A 14,443-nucleotide genomic window follows, 5' to 3' on the forward strand; every position below is an offset into this window, starting at 1 on the left:
GGAGAAAATATTCCAAACACATGTCCAATGTCAGGAAGGAAAAATGCAAATTTCCTTCACCTGCTGCTGCCTTTCTGTTTCTGCAACCTCAATCCAAGCTGAACCTAGGATTGGTAAAACTAATGTTATAAAATTTTTACTTTTAGTAATAATTCTAAAAGTTTAGGAGTATTCATGATTTTGAAATTTAGTACGTACTATTAAATGTAATGATATACTTACTGTTTTTCTGTAGCATACATTCCAAAATCATTAGATACTGCTTTCTTTACCTATCTCATATTCAATTTTCTCATTCAAACATCAGGCCATTCCTCAACCGCCACTGAGTTACTTCAGTTTTAGGATAACCCCTGGACTCACCTGAATGCCTCAGAATCTTTTGAACTTTAAGTATCTTGGAATAGAACTAAACTTTTCAGGGTAGTTCCATGGCAGAGCATACTTATACAACAGACCTAACAAAAGGATTCCTAAGGCTGGGCTGTAACTTCAAAGACTTCCAAAGGAAAAAAAGAGTATAAAGCTTAGCAAAATCTGCCATTTACTACCATGAATTCAACTCTGGGTAAACACAAAGAGAACGTATGAGAAACATACATTCAGATGATATGGAAAAGAAGGATATGGGACTTTTTTTTAAATCAACAAAATTTTCTATATTATTTCTATAAAATTATATTTAATCCTCCTGAAAATCTAAAGATAGTTCTCAAACATTATTTCAGGCATCTTCTATTTCTAGGCTTTTGAAGGTTTCCTCATAATTTTCAGGTGTTTGGTGGCCAAAAAGCAAACAAAAAAGGTGACATAACATCAAAGATGGAGCATTTCAGTTACTGAAAAAGTTAAACTGTTGCTTGTTTTCCAAAGATCCAACCTAACTAATCAATAAAAACTAGAGGGGAATAATTATAGGATTCTAAGATTATGAGGTTACTGCTAGAGAGACTTTTGAAGTTATATGGACCAATTCCCTTCCCACACCCTTTACAAGAATAGACAGTGAAGTCCACAGGGACAGAGTGACCTATACAAGGTTACACAAGGAATAAATAGCAGGACAAGGATTAAAAATAGATAGGTAACCGTACCTGCAGCTACCTCAGAATATTAAAAAAGCTAGCCTGGATTTTCAAAATCTTATGGCAATGGAACACAAGTTTTGTCACATACTATCAATCTCTAATGTTCAGCAGCCATTTAGCTCTATAAGAACGCAGGGCACAGTGGCTAGAGCACAGAGCCTGGAGTCAGGAAGGCTTGAATTCCAATCTAGCCTCAGGTATTTACTAGCTATGTGAGCCTGGGCAAATTATTTAACTCTGTTCAACCTGAGTTTCCTCATTTGGAAAATGAACTGGAGAAGGAAACAACAAACCACTCCAGTATCTTTACCAGGAAAACCCTAAATAGGGTCATGAAGAGTCATCCATGACTGAACAACAACAAAAGCTATACAATAGACCAGTGATGGACAGACCATGTCTAAGGATAGGTCTATCTAAGAGTGAAATAACAGCTCTCCAGGATTATGTCTTGGCTACCGGGTAATGCTGAGTTTTGGGCTTTGTTTTTGTTTTTTAAATTTTTCTGGTCATAAAAATTCAGAAAGCCCATTTATGAGGTCATTAACAAGGGGACAATCACAATTAATGGAAGGAGTAAAAATACTCCAGAAAACACATCTTTTTAAATGTTGAAGTATGCAAATGCATAAAACATGAGGGGAAAGAAAGGAGTAAAGGATTCAAAATCCAGCTAAGAAGGCTTATTTCAAATACTTAGAAAAATGGTTTGATGATTAGGTCAATTAAAATTTGAAAACACTTAGGAAGGTCACGAATTCTCTATTACTATAGAGATAGCTCTTCTGTTTACTTAAAGGATAACCTTTATTCTAACTCTTTATGCCTTTAATTATTATTATTTTTTATATCACTATAAAATTATTTAGCTTGACAATCATTGGTTACTAAGAATGTACTAAATAACCATATAAAGAAGTAATCACAATTCCCATTTATGTACTGTTTAAAATTTATCCACCAAATTTTTTTTTAAAGATTTACAAAACACTTTTGTTAAAAGAGTGACACACAGAGACAGAAGAGAGAAAGAAGGAGGGGAAAGAGACAGAGACAGAGGAGAGGGACAAAAAAGGAGAGAGAAGGAGGGAGAAAGGGAGAGAGAATTACCAGAGATAGAGAGAGAAAGAGGGAGCAGGAGCGAGAGGGAGAAAGAGCATCATTATTCCTATTTTATGAAAAAAAAAAAAAAAAGACTGAGACATAGAAATGATAAGTGACTAACTTAAGGTCACAGAGTATGTTTTAGTCATGAATTAAATTTGGATCACAACAGATCTCAGACATGTCTCTAAGTGTAATTGATAATATACGCAAATCTGTACATCAATATAAGGAAAGTGAAATAGAGTATAGAAGAAACACAAGATTTCTATTGCCCCCTCTTTGCAGAAATTTTACTTCTAATAGTTCAGTAAATAATCCCTGTCTCATTACCTAATTCTTCTAAGAGATTTTTCTGAGAAAGCCAGATTTTCTTGAAACACAAAGATATTCTTTTATATTCTCAAATGATACAGGTTGCAAGAAATCTAACTATGCAAAACAATATATAACAAGAAAACTTACAAAACACACAGAGAGAGACACAGACACACACACACACACATACACACACAACCCTTTTCTAGCTATAATAGTTTAAATCTGACTCTAATGTTTTTCCTTTAGCCCTGTAATGTGTTGCCATCATTCCAGTAGGCCAGCCCACACATTTTTTGATATGTCTCTAGTTCTCCCATCTGCTCTCTTATGTGCTTGACTCTTGTTTAATCTGACAAAGGTATTAATAACACTGTCTTGATCCTTAAAAATATATTGTTTCCACACAATTCACCTTCTCTCTAATTCTGAGATTCCCAATTTAAAGGGGCAGTATTAAGGTATGTTGAGAAACACTAAAATAATATTATTTGCAAAGGAAAATGGAATTTGATCTGCCTCAAAAGTGAATAAAAGGAATGGAAACACTGATGCATTCACTAAATCATGCACGGCTTGAACCACTTATTTGGAAAGAAAAACAACATATAGGAAAGTAATACAAAAAATCTGCATCGCTTACACGTGTTTTTAGCTTCTTTTTAGTATAGTAGCACAGGTTATCCAATTACTAATGTAAAGCTGCAAGTATTACAGCAAGCAAACCTGAGAGGCAATTGAACATAGTGGAATAGTAGACCTCTGATGTGTTTTGGGAGCCTGAAAGACAAGGGTTAAAGTACTGTTTCTGACAAATACTAGCTATATAAACATTATTCAATTCTCTTGGGACCTCAGAAAAGTCTCTAGGATTCTAAGTTATATAGGAATTGCAGATGTGTACCAGTTGTTTCCTACACCAAAGTAATAACAGGTCAGGGTTAAAAAACCCAAACAAACAACTAAAACCAAACCCTATCATTTTAGGAAAATGAACATTACTATATAATGGGTCAAATTTCTATTGGTGCTTGAAATTTCAATCAAATCCTTCAATAAGTGGCCATTTAATTCCAATGAATAAATAACTTGTAGAATAGTAGTACTACAGGATATAAATGGTTAATACAATTTATGAAAGTACCTGACATTAAGCTAGGAACCACACACAGAGAGAATATGGTTCAATTATTAGTTGTTGAAATGCTGAACTCATTTATCTCTTGAAAAATAAAGACATTTTGAGAGGCATTTAATAAAACTACATGATATTAGCTTTGCAGAAGTTAAAATTGGTCTTGAACTTTATTCTAATCACCCTTCAAACTTTTATTCATACAAAAAAACACAGTAATTCACTTAAGGCCTTTTTAAGTAGCCAAAACTCTTTCTCAAGATCCCTACAGCCAAGGTTATTTTAGGTGACTCATATAATCAATTCAAACCAACAAATATTTACTGAACATTTAGGCAGTGTTGGAAAAATTGGGAAAGAGAAAAGTCAGCCTTCTGGATAAAATATTTTTAAAATGACTATATATACATGCCTAAAATATATGTAGGGTGTTATATATTTCCCAGGAGTGGTAGAACATTTCCGGTAAATTTCTGAAGCTGTAAGGAAGTACTTGCACAGGACTGAGGTAGATATCAATGTGAGGGTCCAGCCGTCACAGTTGAACTCCCAAAAAGACTCAGATTCTCCAAAGAACGCCAGCTGATTACTGTCTGTTAGCAGAGGAAGCATCAGGTTTGAAATATAATAATTCAACTCTTTGGAACAAAAGGTTCAAGCTGTGCAAACCTGATGTGCTTCTACTTTCTGAAGTCAATAAATTTATTACCAAACAAAATTCTCTTAGAGAAGAACTTAAATTTAATTTTTCTTTCTCTTCTGCATAGAATCATAGGCCTTTTGGCAAAAAGATAAGATTGTCTTAGAACACTCAGCCAAAATGATCCTAACCCCAGCTAAAAATCTTACAAAATCAATAGTACTGAGTAGATTATGACTATCTTAGCCAAGCTATACAATTTTTTTCTCTTTTTTTATGCATAACCTACAGAATTGACTTACTTCTAGAAGTGTAATACAATGAGGGGAAGGGTTATATAAATCAAATATGTGAAGGAAAAAATGTATCTAATGTATTTAAAAGAATCCACATAGAAATGATGTGCATATGCATACCCATAAACCCAAGTAAAGACATTAAAGACGAACTTAGTGTTAGAAGCCTAAGTGCAATTACCCACAAACTCTGGGAAGTGATCAGCTGTGAAGAAAAAGACAAAGTCACAATGTAATGATTAATTAGTGCCTTGTGCTATTTTTCATGGCAGGTATGTAAGCAGTCATGGCAGCAATAGGGGTGGTCCTCTTCCCATAAAGAAGCAATGCCAGTACAAACTGGATGCTTGGACACAAAACAAAGTAGAAAAAGAGTAAAATTTTGAGCCAGCCAAAGGAATGTTCTGCCTAATCCATCTCCAACTTTAAATCTAAGGAGTAAATGTACATAAACGAAAATTTCCCCTTGGGAATGGCATGTACTGTGTTTACAAGATATTGAAGAATCCTTTTTACTATTTATCTTACTATACATTGCAAAAATCCTACTTTCTAGGATTACTGTGCAAATTGTAACAAGTAGAGATTTTAACACTGGCTGGCAAAGAACGATTCTGATAGATAGGTAGGTGGTAGATATAGCCATTGTGTCAGTTCCTTGAACAGATGGTCTAAGTGAGTCCATTTAACTGATGGTATATTCTATGAGCTTTTTAACCCTAACCAACTAAATAATAACAAAAAAAAAAGTCTATCATGATATCTTTTTGTACTATAAGGCTTACGTGGAATATTCCAGAAAATATATCTCCATTCCCAAAAAAGCAATGTAAAACCAAGGTCAATAGGACATTTGTTAAATCTTAACTGCATCTTTTAGAAATTGCAGTCTTCACATTTTAATACATATACATTCCAAAGTCATCTTTATATATATAAAGTAAAGATGGAGTAAGTGCTTAAGATAAGATATTTTTTCTTTCCTTCCCCAAACCATTTAAAAATTAAACACATTTCATTGGTAGTTTAACTTGTCCAACTACCAAACATTATTCAAGAAAATCTACAAGTTACAGCTTTATATTTATATTCCAATCAAATCATACATTGTTTAATAAGACCCTGGGAAAAAAAACTACTTACAAAAATAGCAAATTTTTAATTTCAAGAAACTTTTTTTTCTGTAAAAGGCTATGCTCTTCATGTGGGTTTATTATTTTACCAAGTTATTTTAAAATGCAAGAACTGAAATAGGCACAATTAAATAGATTATGAAAATCCACAAATCAGAGATTTCATCAGTATTTATTACACTTTATATCATGGATTCTTTCTTTAAAACCTGGTTGATATGGTTCTTAGAATGATAGCCTTATTTAAAAATAAACTCCAATGATACATTATTTTGAATTTCAAGATAAAAAAATAAAAGGTATACTTTGTGCTACATAATTATCCAAAAGAATTATCTCAATGCAAGTCCTATTCCTGACAAAGATGGCAAGGGAAGAGGGAATAGACTCTACATATATGGGGGGGAGGGGGAAGGAAGGAAAGGAAATGGGGAGGAATGAGACTTTATTTTCCCTTGACTACATATAGAGCTGATCAGTATATAGATAAGGTTTGAAGTGTATATTCTCAGTACTTCTGTACCTTAAAATACTGTTGAGTATTAATTTTTCATCAAGTTGTCATTTTCTCTGACATTTGGTTTTATTAATCAAGGCATTTATCATTAATTTGTAGAAAATACCATAATTAAGCCAAATAAAATAAAACCCTTAAAAGGTTAAAATTAGAAAGCAGATGAATTAGGACTCTGACATTACTCTGTTGACACACAGGAGTCTTTTTGAAGTGGGGGGCAAGAAATTCTTGCTGTGGTTTGGTACCTCAATCTTTGGGCTGACTAGATTGGAAAACTGTTCCAGAGATTTGATTTAAATCTCCCTGACAGTTTTGACATTCAGGTAAAAAGGGCTGTTGCTGCTGTTACATTTGGAACAATTTGCATTTTGTTGCTAAACTGGATGTTGGAGGTGTTCACTGGTATAAAGAAATTAAAAACAAGCTTTTATACATGCTTATGTGTATATATTCACAAACGGGATGGTTGGATCTCCCCACCCCCTTCAAATGTAATCTGTGATTTACTCCTCTATAATAAATTACTCTTCCATACTATTCTACTGAAAAGTCTAAACCTGAATATAAGCAGCAAAATAACTACATCTTCCTATTGACTACAAATCCTTCCTCAATTCTGGTGAGTTCTCTATACGGTTCAGGCACAGAAGTCTACTATGACCTTTACAGCAGCTAACTAAAATTCTGGTCTGCTAGTCACTGATAGTCATTCAAGTTGCTCTAAACTGATATAATTAGGAATTTTGTTGCTTTTTAAATATTTCTATCCTCTCTTAGAGTTTGTTTTAATTCTCTCCTTTTCTTACTTGGTGAAGATTGGATATTGTCTTTTAGCAGGAGTATTAAGAGGCTCAAATAAGATAATGATGTAAAAGCACTTTGCAAAGCTTAAAGTGCTACACAAATACCATCTAATATTGCTATGATTGGCTTCTAGTGACCAGACCTCCACTAGGTGATGACTTCATTCTCTGAGCCTTATATGGTACTCATACTGAATTCAAGCAATATTTATAGAGCAGTAAAGGAGGAAGCTTGTAACTGTTATTTAACACTTTTTTAAAGTCTAGATAATCAATAATAACAAAAATTAAGCTTTGATTAGTATTGATTACTAATTTTAGAGAGGTAAATATACCTCTCTAAATTTAACAATTACATCTTGTAAGCCTGTTAGAGCTGGCTCCAGCACAACAATGGCTCCATGCTAAATTTCTATTTAAGTGAAAAGAAAAAATGTATAAATATAAAAGAGTTCTAAATTAATGAATATAAAAAGTAAGACAGAGTTATTCCAATGGATGAAGAGGAATAAGGAAATACATGATAACAAACTAAGAAATTGAAAAATTCTTCCTTTGGGGATTATACGTACTCAAATTAGATAATATATGGTAAATGCTTCACAAACCTTAAAAAAACTTTATAATAGATACTATAATTATTCTGACTAGTACACATAGTTGATGAGGGTACTTGCTAAATGTTTGTTCAGCATGAAACAATGAATGAATGACTCCAAAAAACATATAATATTTGAAGAAGTTCATATATGCTAAAAAATATTCTATGAACATTACCTTCACTCTCCTGAATCTGAAGTGGTTAAGAATAATTCTTAACACTTTTTTTTTCTGTGAAACTGTGAAAAGAAAAAAAAAAGACTTAAATTCAACCATATGCTAAAACACACCTTGCATTTTCATAACAACCTGATAACTAGGAGAGAGAAGAGAGTGACCATTTATGGACAGATAAATGCATATTCATCACTTGAAAAATGACATTGTTCTATATATTTAAATATCCAAGTAAAGGACAAATGTGCATCAAAATATAAGACAAAGGATTAGAATCCAGAACACAGTATCTGCACTTTATCCAGGGAGAAAAAAAAAAAGAAAAAAAGAAAAATACATAGCATTCCAGGAAAACATCATTAATTTGGATTTTATTAATTTGAAATCCATTATAATTCAGATTTGAGTGGACCTAAAGCATAGCTTTCTAGATCTCTCTTAAATAAAGAATTTGCTTAACAGATTAATGGTATAAACAGTATTTTAAGAAAGAACGTTTATCCTACAGCAAAACAAATAAATTTTAGCAACCTTCAAAAAAACTATTTTAATAGCATCAAGTTTTACATAAATAAAAATAACTATCTCATGCCCTTGGCATAGTAGTACAAGGCACTATAATAGCCACTGAGAGGGATATTAAAAAAAATTAGTATAACAAAATTGCTGCCCTATTCTCAGAACTTAGCTTAGAAGAATTTCTATCTCTATTTTTTAAAGCTTGTCCATCAGGAGTTTTAATTGGCAACACACTATTAGGCTTGTTCATGTTATTTTATGTACTTGAAAGTAGTAAAGACCATTTATTTTTTAAAGTATGTAAATGAGAACAGTTTTTGTCCTAATTATTATGAATCAGTGAGATTTTACTATTGCTAAACAGCTTTTAGACACATTTCAGAGAATTTGAGTTTAAGAAGAATTAACCAGGAAATGATTTCAGATTAAAATTGAAGTTGGCACACTGTATATAGTCTTGGAAAGGGAGATCTCTAAATTTGCTATGAAATTTCAGTGATGACCTTGATATCATGTGTACTAATAATCTCCACAGAGAATAAGCTCTATATCTAAACTCTCAAAAATCAGTTCTACTATTAGAAAAATATATACATAAACACAAGCTGGTTAAAAACTTATAAAGCTACCATAACAGTGTTTTAAAATATGCTACATTAAAATTAATCAAAGAAAATTATATGCTTCAACATAATCCACACAATTAAAATCCTGAGATCTCACTGTTTTTGCTCACCACCCACTCTCTTCTCAACCTCTTGCAATCTGGTTCTGTCCCCACCAGTCTTCTGAAACTATTTTCTCCAAAGTCATGAGTGACCAAATAATTGACAAATCCTAGGGCTTTCCTTCTGTTCTCATTCTCTTTGTCCTCTAAAGCCTTTAACACCTACTGACCAACAATCCTACTTTCTTCTCCTTTGACTTTTGAAATAATCTTTTCAATTATTCCTCTTGACACCTTTTTTTCCAACAGTCTACTTTCCTGGATTTTATCTTCCCAAAGTTTTGAAGTCATTCAGGGTTCCCCCCCTCCCTTGTTCCTCTTCTTATCTCAATATTATTTTCGTCTGCTAAACATATTCACCTTCAAAAATTTAACTATCACCCTATTCAGATAATTCCTGACTGTAGCATATCAAGCCTTGACTCTTTTCTATTACCAAAGCAGAGGAGCTGAATTAAGAGGACTTTCCTTCAAATTATGCACTTGCTTATTTCAGAAGCAGTTAAGCAGCATTGTAAAGGGCTCAGAAGAATTGAGTTCAAATCCAGCCTAGATGCTCATTAGCTCTGAAGTCAATAAACCAACTATCTTTGTTGATTCTTTTACATTCATGTTCTCTATCTTCTCAGTGACCAAACTTGAGTGTCTTCTTTGCTTCCTAACTTTAGCCTCTTAGCACCTTTGTATTAGTTAATGATGGAGTTCAAATATTAACTTCTGGAAGAGACCTTTGGTAGTCCACCTCCCACTAGAGCCTTCCCTTCAAGATAACCTTTTACATATTCTTATATTCCTATGGTTGTTTAAATGTTTTCCATATAAAATCACATTTATTTTATTTCCCCCAAAATGTGCGCCTTCTTTCGATTTCATTATTTCTATCATCCCAGATACAGTACCTTCCACATTTGAAATTTCTGTGTTATTTTTAATTCTTCCCTTTCTTTCATCTCTCAAATACAATGAGTCACAAAGTTCTTTTGATTTTAACTCCATATCGGGTTCTTCTCCCTGCCTGAACTATCGTAATATGCTCTGAACAGGTCTATGATCTATAGTCACCCTCTCCCCCAAATTGTACCTCATACTATTTCCAAGAGCTTAATAAATGTTTGATGACTGAATGTTTGATGATGTGTAGATAGCTATGGCCACATCACACCTCTGCTCACAACCCTTCAAGTGCTCCATATCCATTTTGCCTAACAAGTTCAAGCTTCTTCTGGTTTCAACTTCCTAGCATGATCTCGTGCTACCCTTCTCCACATAATCCATGCTTCTCTCAAAGTAGTCTTTTCACCATTCTTTGTGCCTGCCCTACAATGTTCTACCTCTGGATCTATACCTAGAATGTCCTCCCCATATCATTTATACTGCTGGATTTCTACTCATCTTTTAAAGCACAGCTCAAATGGCAATTCTTTCAGGAAGTCTTCACCCTTTTACTAAGAACTTGATCTACTCAGAACCCAGAGAGTCTGTTGCTAGAACCTCTCTGTTTTACTTCAACGTAAATCATTTTACACCCTTTTCTTGAGTGTGCATAGCCCTAATATAAGATTACAAGCTGCATAGTGGCAGATGCTTGTATCTTATCCAAACTTGATAACACCACTGACACTAACAGTTCTCTACAGAGGAGTTTAATGAATTTGTTGTCATTATTATTACAAAGAAAATATCGACAGATATCTATATATAAATATATATACATATAGTCAGTCAGTTAAGAAGCTTTTATTAAGTTTCAAGTGTATACCAGGCACTGGGGATACAAAAAAGGAAAAAGTTCCTAACTTGTTGGCATACAAATTAATACATACAACAAAAAATATACAAAAAAAAAACTGTATACAAAACAATATACATAAAGGGATAGATTAGAGAGAAATTAGAGATAGATTAGAGAATTCAACTGCATTAATGGGTACTGGGAAAGACTTTCTAAAAGGTTGATTTTAGCTGGGACATAAAGGAAGCAGAGATGAAGAAAAAAAGAATTCTAGGCATGAGGGACAGCCAATAAAAATGACTAGAATCAGGAGATGGAATGTGTAGAGAAAGCTAGCGCAAACATTGTTAATATCCTTGAGAGTAATTAGAAATGAGCCCTCCATGACTTGGAAATACGAGAAGGGGGGGGGAGGGGAGGAGGGGGAGAAGGAAGAAGGGTCAAATATGTGCCCAACTTTTATTTATTAAAGTAGTAATTCCAGTTTGATGATTTTTTTCACCTCTGTTCCTTCTTTTTATCCCACATTTTCTAACACTTTACTCTAAATTTTAGTCCTTCCTCCCATATTACACTTCTACAACACTCAATACAATTTCTCTTTTGTTCTTCCCTAATTCTCCCCTCATCTCCCCAATCTACAAGTAAAGCAAAGCATTGGAGTGAAAATCTGAGGAATGGAATGTCTACTGAAATTTTTGCAGTATCACTTTCCATTTCTGAAAAAATAATCCAGCAATGTTCTTTGATTCAGAAAAAGATTATGGGTAAGTCTTCTAGACATGTAAAGTGATTCTCTGCCCTAGTTGGTGATGCCTTCTGTGACCTTAATTTATAGTATTATAGTATAGTATAGTATAGTAATAGTGATATAGTTTATGTGATGAACTTTGATCTGACTAAGGGGCTAAGATTGATCCTCCTGAACTAACAGATTACTTTGTTTTTACTTTGTTTAGGGAGAACTGTAATTTGTCTTCAAGTCCACAGAGATTTTAGCATAAACTGGAAAAGTACGTGAAAAAAGATTTTACCTGGGTGAAAACATCATAGAGGAAATGCTTCTTTCATTTCAAAGTAAGGGACATAAAAGGACAGTGGCACTCCCTCATTTTTATGATGAAATTATAGTATTTCCCCTAACAAATGCATATATTACCCAGTAAAACTGAATATATCAAATTGTGTAGCTATAATTCCCAGGTCAGCATTAGAAAAGATAAATGACTTTAGATTATATGATTTAAAAAAAAATCACTGGGTATACATAGCAGCAAACTAACATGTATTGAAATTGATGGCATCAGAGTTCTGTGAACAGAAAAAGAACAGAAAAAATAAAGCACTAAATGGTTAGTACTAATATACCCAATGGAAGAATATGAAAGATTAAAAAAAATATGCAAAAAGAAGTTGCCAAAATAAAATCACAAACATGACATGTTAAGAAAAACTCAAATAGAAATATAATTACTTTTAACAGTTTTGATGCTGTAAGATTGGTTTTAGTTTTAAAAAAAATAGAACTTTGGTGAATACATGAAATACATTTAAAAGGGATAATATTAAATATTAGGAGTCTGCTTTCTAAACGTAAAAATTCCTTTAGAAGTCACAATTTTAGGTTCCCTGAACTCAGAAATTCGTTTAAAAGTATCCGTCTATTCCTATTTTTGGTCAAAACCTTCAGCCAATTGTTGTCCAGAAAAAAAAAAAAAAATTAAGTGCTACATCAGAACAAACTACAGTAATCAATAGGTCTTATGAAAAAGAAACAGATAATACTTGCAATAGTATCATCCAGATACTCCATAGCTTTTAATTCCAAAAATAATTAAAATTTAAAATAAAAAGCATAACCTGAAATATTGAAAATTTTAGGTGCTTGGGTTATATTTCTATAATAGGAAGCATGCCCTTAAAACAGACATTAGTTACAACATATCAATTTAAATGAGAGTAACATTACAGAGAGACAAAACATGCCATATGAACAGATGAAGATTTCAATCATCAACAAAACCATGCTGTTCATTCTTGCATAAACAAATGTGTCTTAATCACTGGTACTTAACATGCAGTTCAAAGGTCAACTTCACATTACAATAATTACAATAACAAACCAAAACTTTTTGGGTTTTGGGTGGGAGAGAGGTAATTTCATTAATATGGGGAACTGGGAGTAGGGAGGGAGAATAGCGGAAAGACTTAAGAAACTGATACATTAAATGCCCTGAATTATACAGCTAGTACATGGCAGAGAACCAGGTCTTCCTGACTCAGAGATTGTCCTTCTAGAACACCACACTACATTTGCTTTTCTAGATGGTGACTCCTAAGGATAATAATTTCCAATGCTGTTACCTATTAATATAAAATATGGGGACTTTCCCTCAAACTGAGGCAAGATAAGAGACTTCTAAAAACCAGTAATTCACTATCAAGTATGAAATACTCAATATTTATTTAACTAGATACAATTTAAAAGATTGAGTTTCTTTATGTATTTTTTTTCAAAATTCAAATTTAAGAGTGGAGACATAAACTAAGTATTTAAAAATAATGCTATTTTGAAACAAAAAAAGTGAACAAAATATATTTCAATCCCCATCCATAAAAACTAGCCCTCAATCTCAGGGCTACAAACTCAATGCTTTCCATGTAAATCATTTAGCCAGGCTTTAAGACATGCTAAACGTGGGGAATTACATGGAAACTGGGCAGGTTTTAGAATAAACTCTATTTTATATAAAGGTCTACTCTAAAAAAAAGTCCTAAACATAATGAGAATCTAGAACCCACAGCAGAGCAAACCTGAGTCAAATCAAATTCTCAAAAGGTTTATAACACAGACATATTTGCTGTTTAAATTTCTCCTTTCTCTCTCAATACGGAGAGGAAGAAGTTCCCTAGGCAGAATAAATATAGGCTGGTCTTGGGAGTCAGGATGAAATGAATTTGAATGATACCTCAGCTACAGAGCTTTGGGATCTCTCTCAAGCTCAGTGACCTCAGGAAGTTGTGAGAATCAATTATAATAATATATGTAGAGCACTTTCTAAATACATGTCAGCTATGTAACAAGAATATAGGTCATACGCTTCTTTAATTTCTTTTTAATTTTATCTAAATTGTTCTAATTTTCTAATTTTATTCTCATGTGCTTTTAAGTTCTCCTTTAAATTCCTCCTCTGACGTAGTAACATCACAACCATGAAGGGCACCCTGGCTTATCAAAGATTCTGCCAAGCAAGCAGACATCTAGCAGGTCCAACCAAAGTGGGAGAGCCACAAGTCTTCTTGTAGAGTAATATTATCCTAGGATCATCCTGGGTAAGTTTGGGAAGCTCTTCACTAGACTGGCTTCAGAATGACAAATTTTTTGGCCATAGAATCTTTCAAAAGTTATCTTCCAATTTATGAAATTCTAAGTAATCCTTAATTGGCAGGAGAATCTGAATCAACAAAATCTAGAGCTGCTGAAGCACATTCTTTTAAAGTACCCCCATGTCATTTACTTCAATTATATGCTCTTGAATTCTATTCATCTTCATTTTTCCAATAGTCCACCTTAATCCACCTTACTAAAATCTTAAAAATCAGTACATACCAACAAATAAATAAAAATTCAATGAGTATAAAAAGTACAGTCTG

The 14,443-nt window shown here is 33.1% G+C and overlaps 1 protein-coding gene across 15 annotated transcripts in view; it reads right to left on the reverse strand.

The window, feature by feature from the left end:
• Nucleotides 1-14,443, reverse strand: part of ZBTB20 (zinc finger and BTB domain containing 20) — a 1,022,251-nt gene that overhangs the window by 820,742 nt on the left and 187,066 nt on the right. For 13 of the 15 annotated variants that reach the window (XM_031963653.1, XM_031963649.1, XM_031963663.1 and 10 more), the window contains one exon: nt 7,812-7,873. The exons of the other annotated variants lie outside the window; for them this stretch is intronic. The gene's annotated coding sequence lies outside the window, so the exon portion shown is untranslated. The remainder of the gene's footprint in view (nt 1-7,811; nt 7,874-14,443) is intronic. 15 annotated transcript variants of the gene reach the window in all.

The sequence above is a fragment of the Sarcophilus harrisii genome, chromosome 3, assembly GCF_902635505.1.
Source record: "Sarcophilus harrisii chromosome 3, mSarHar1.11, whole genome shotgun sequence".
NCBI lineage: Eukaryota > Metazoa > Chordata > Mammalia > Dasyuromorphia > Dasyuridae > Sarcophilus > Sarcophilus harrisii.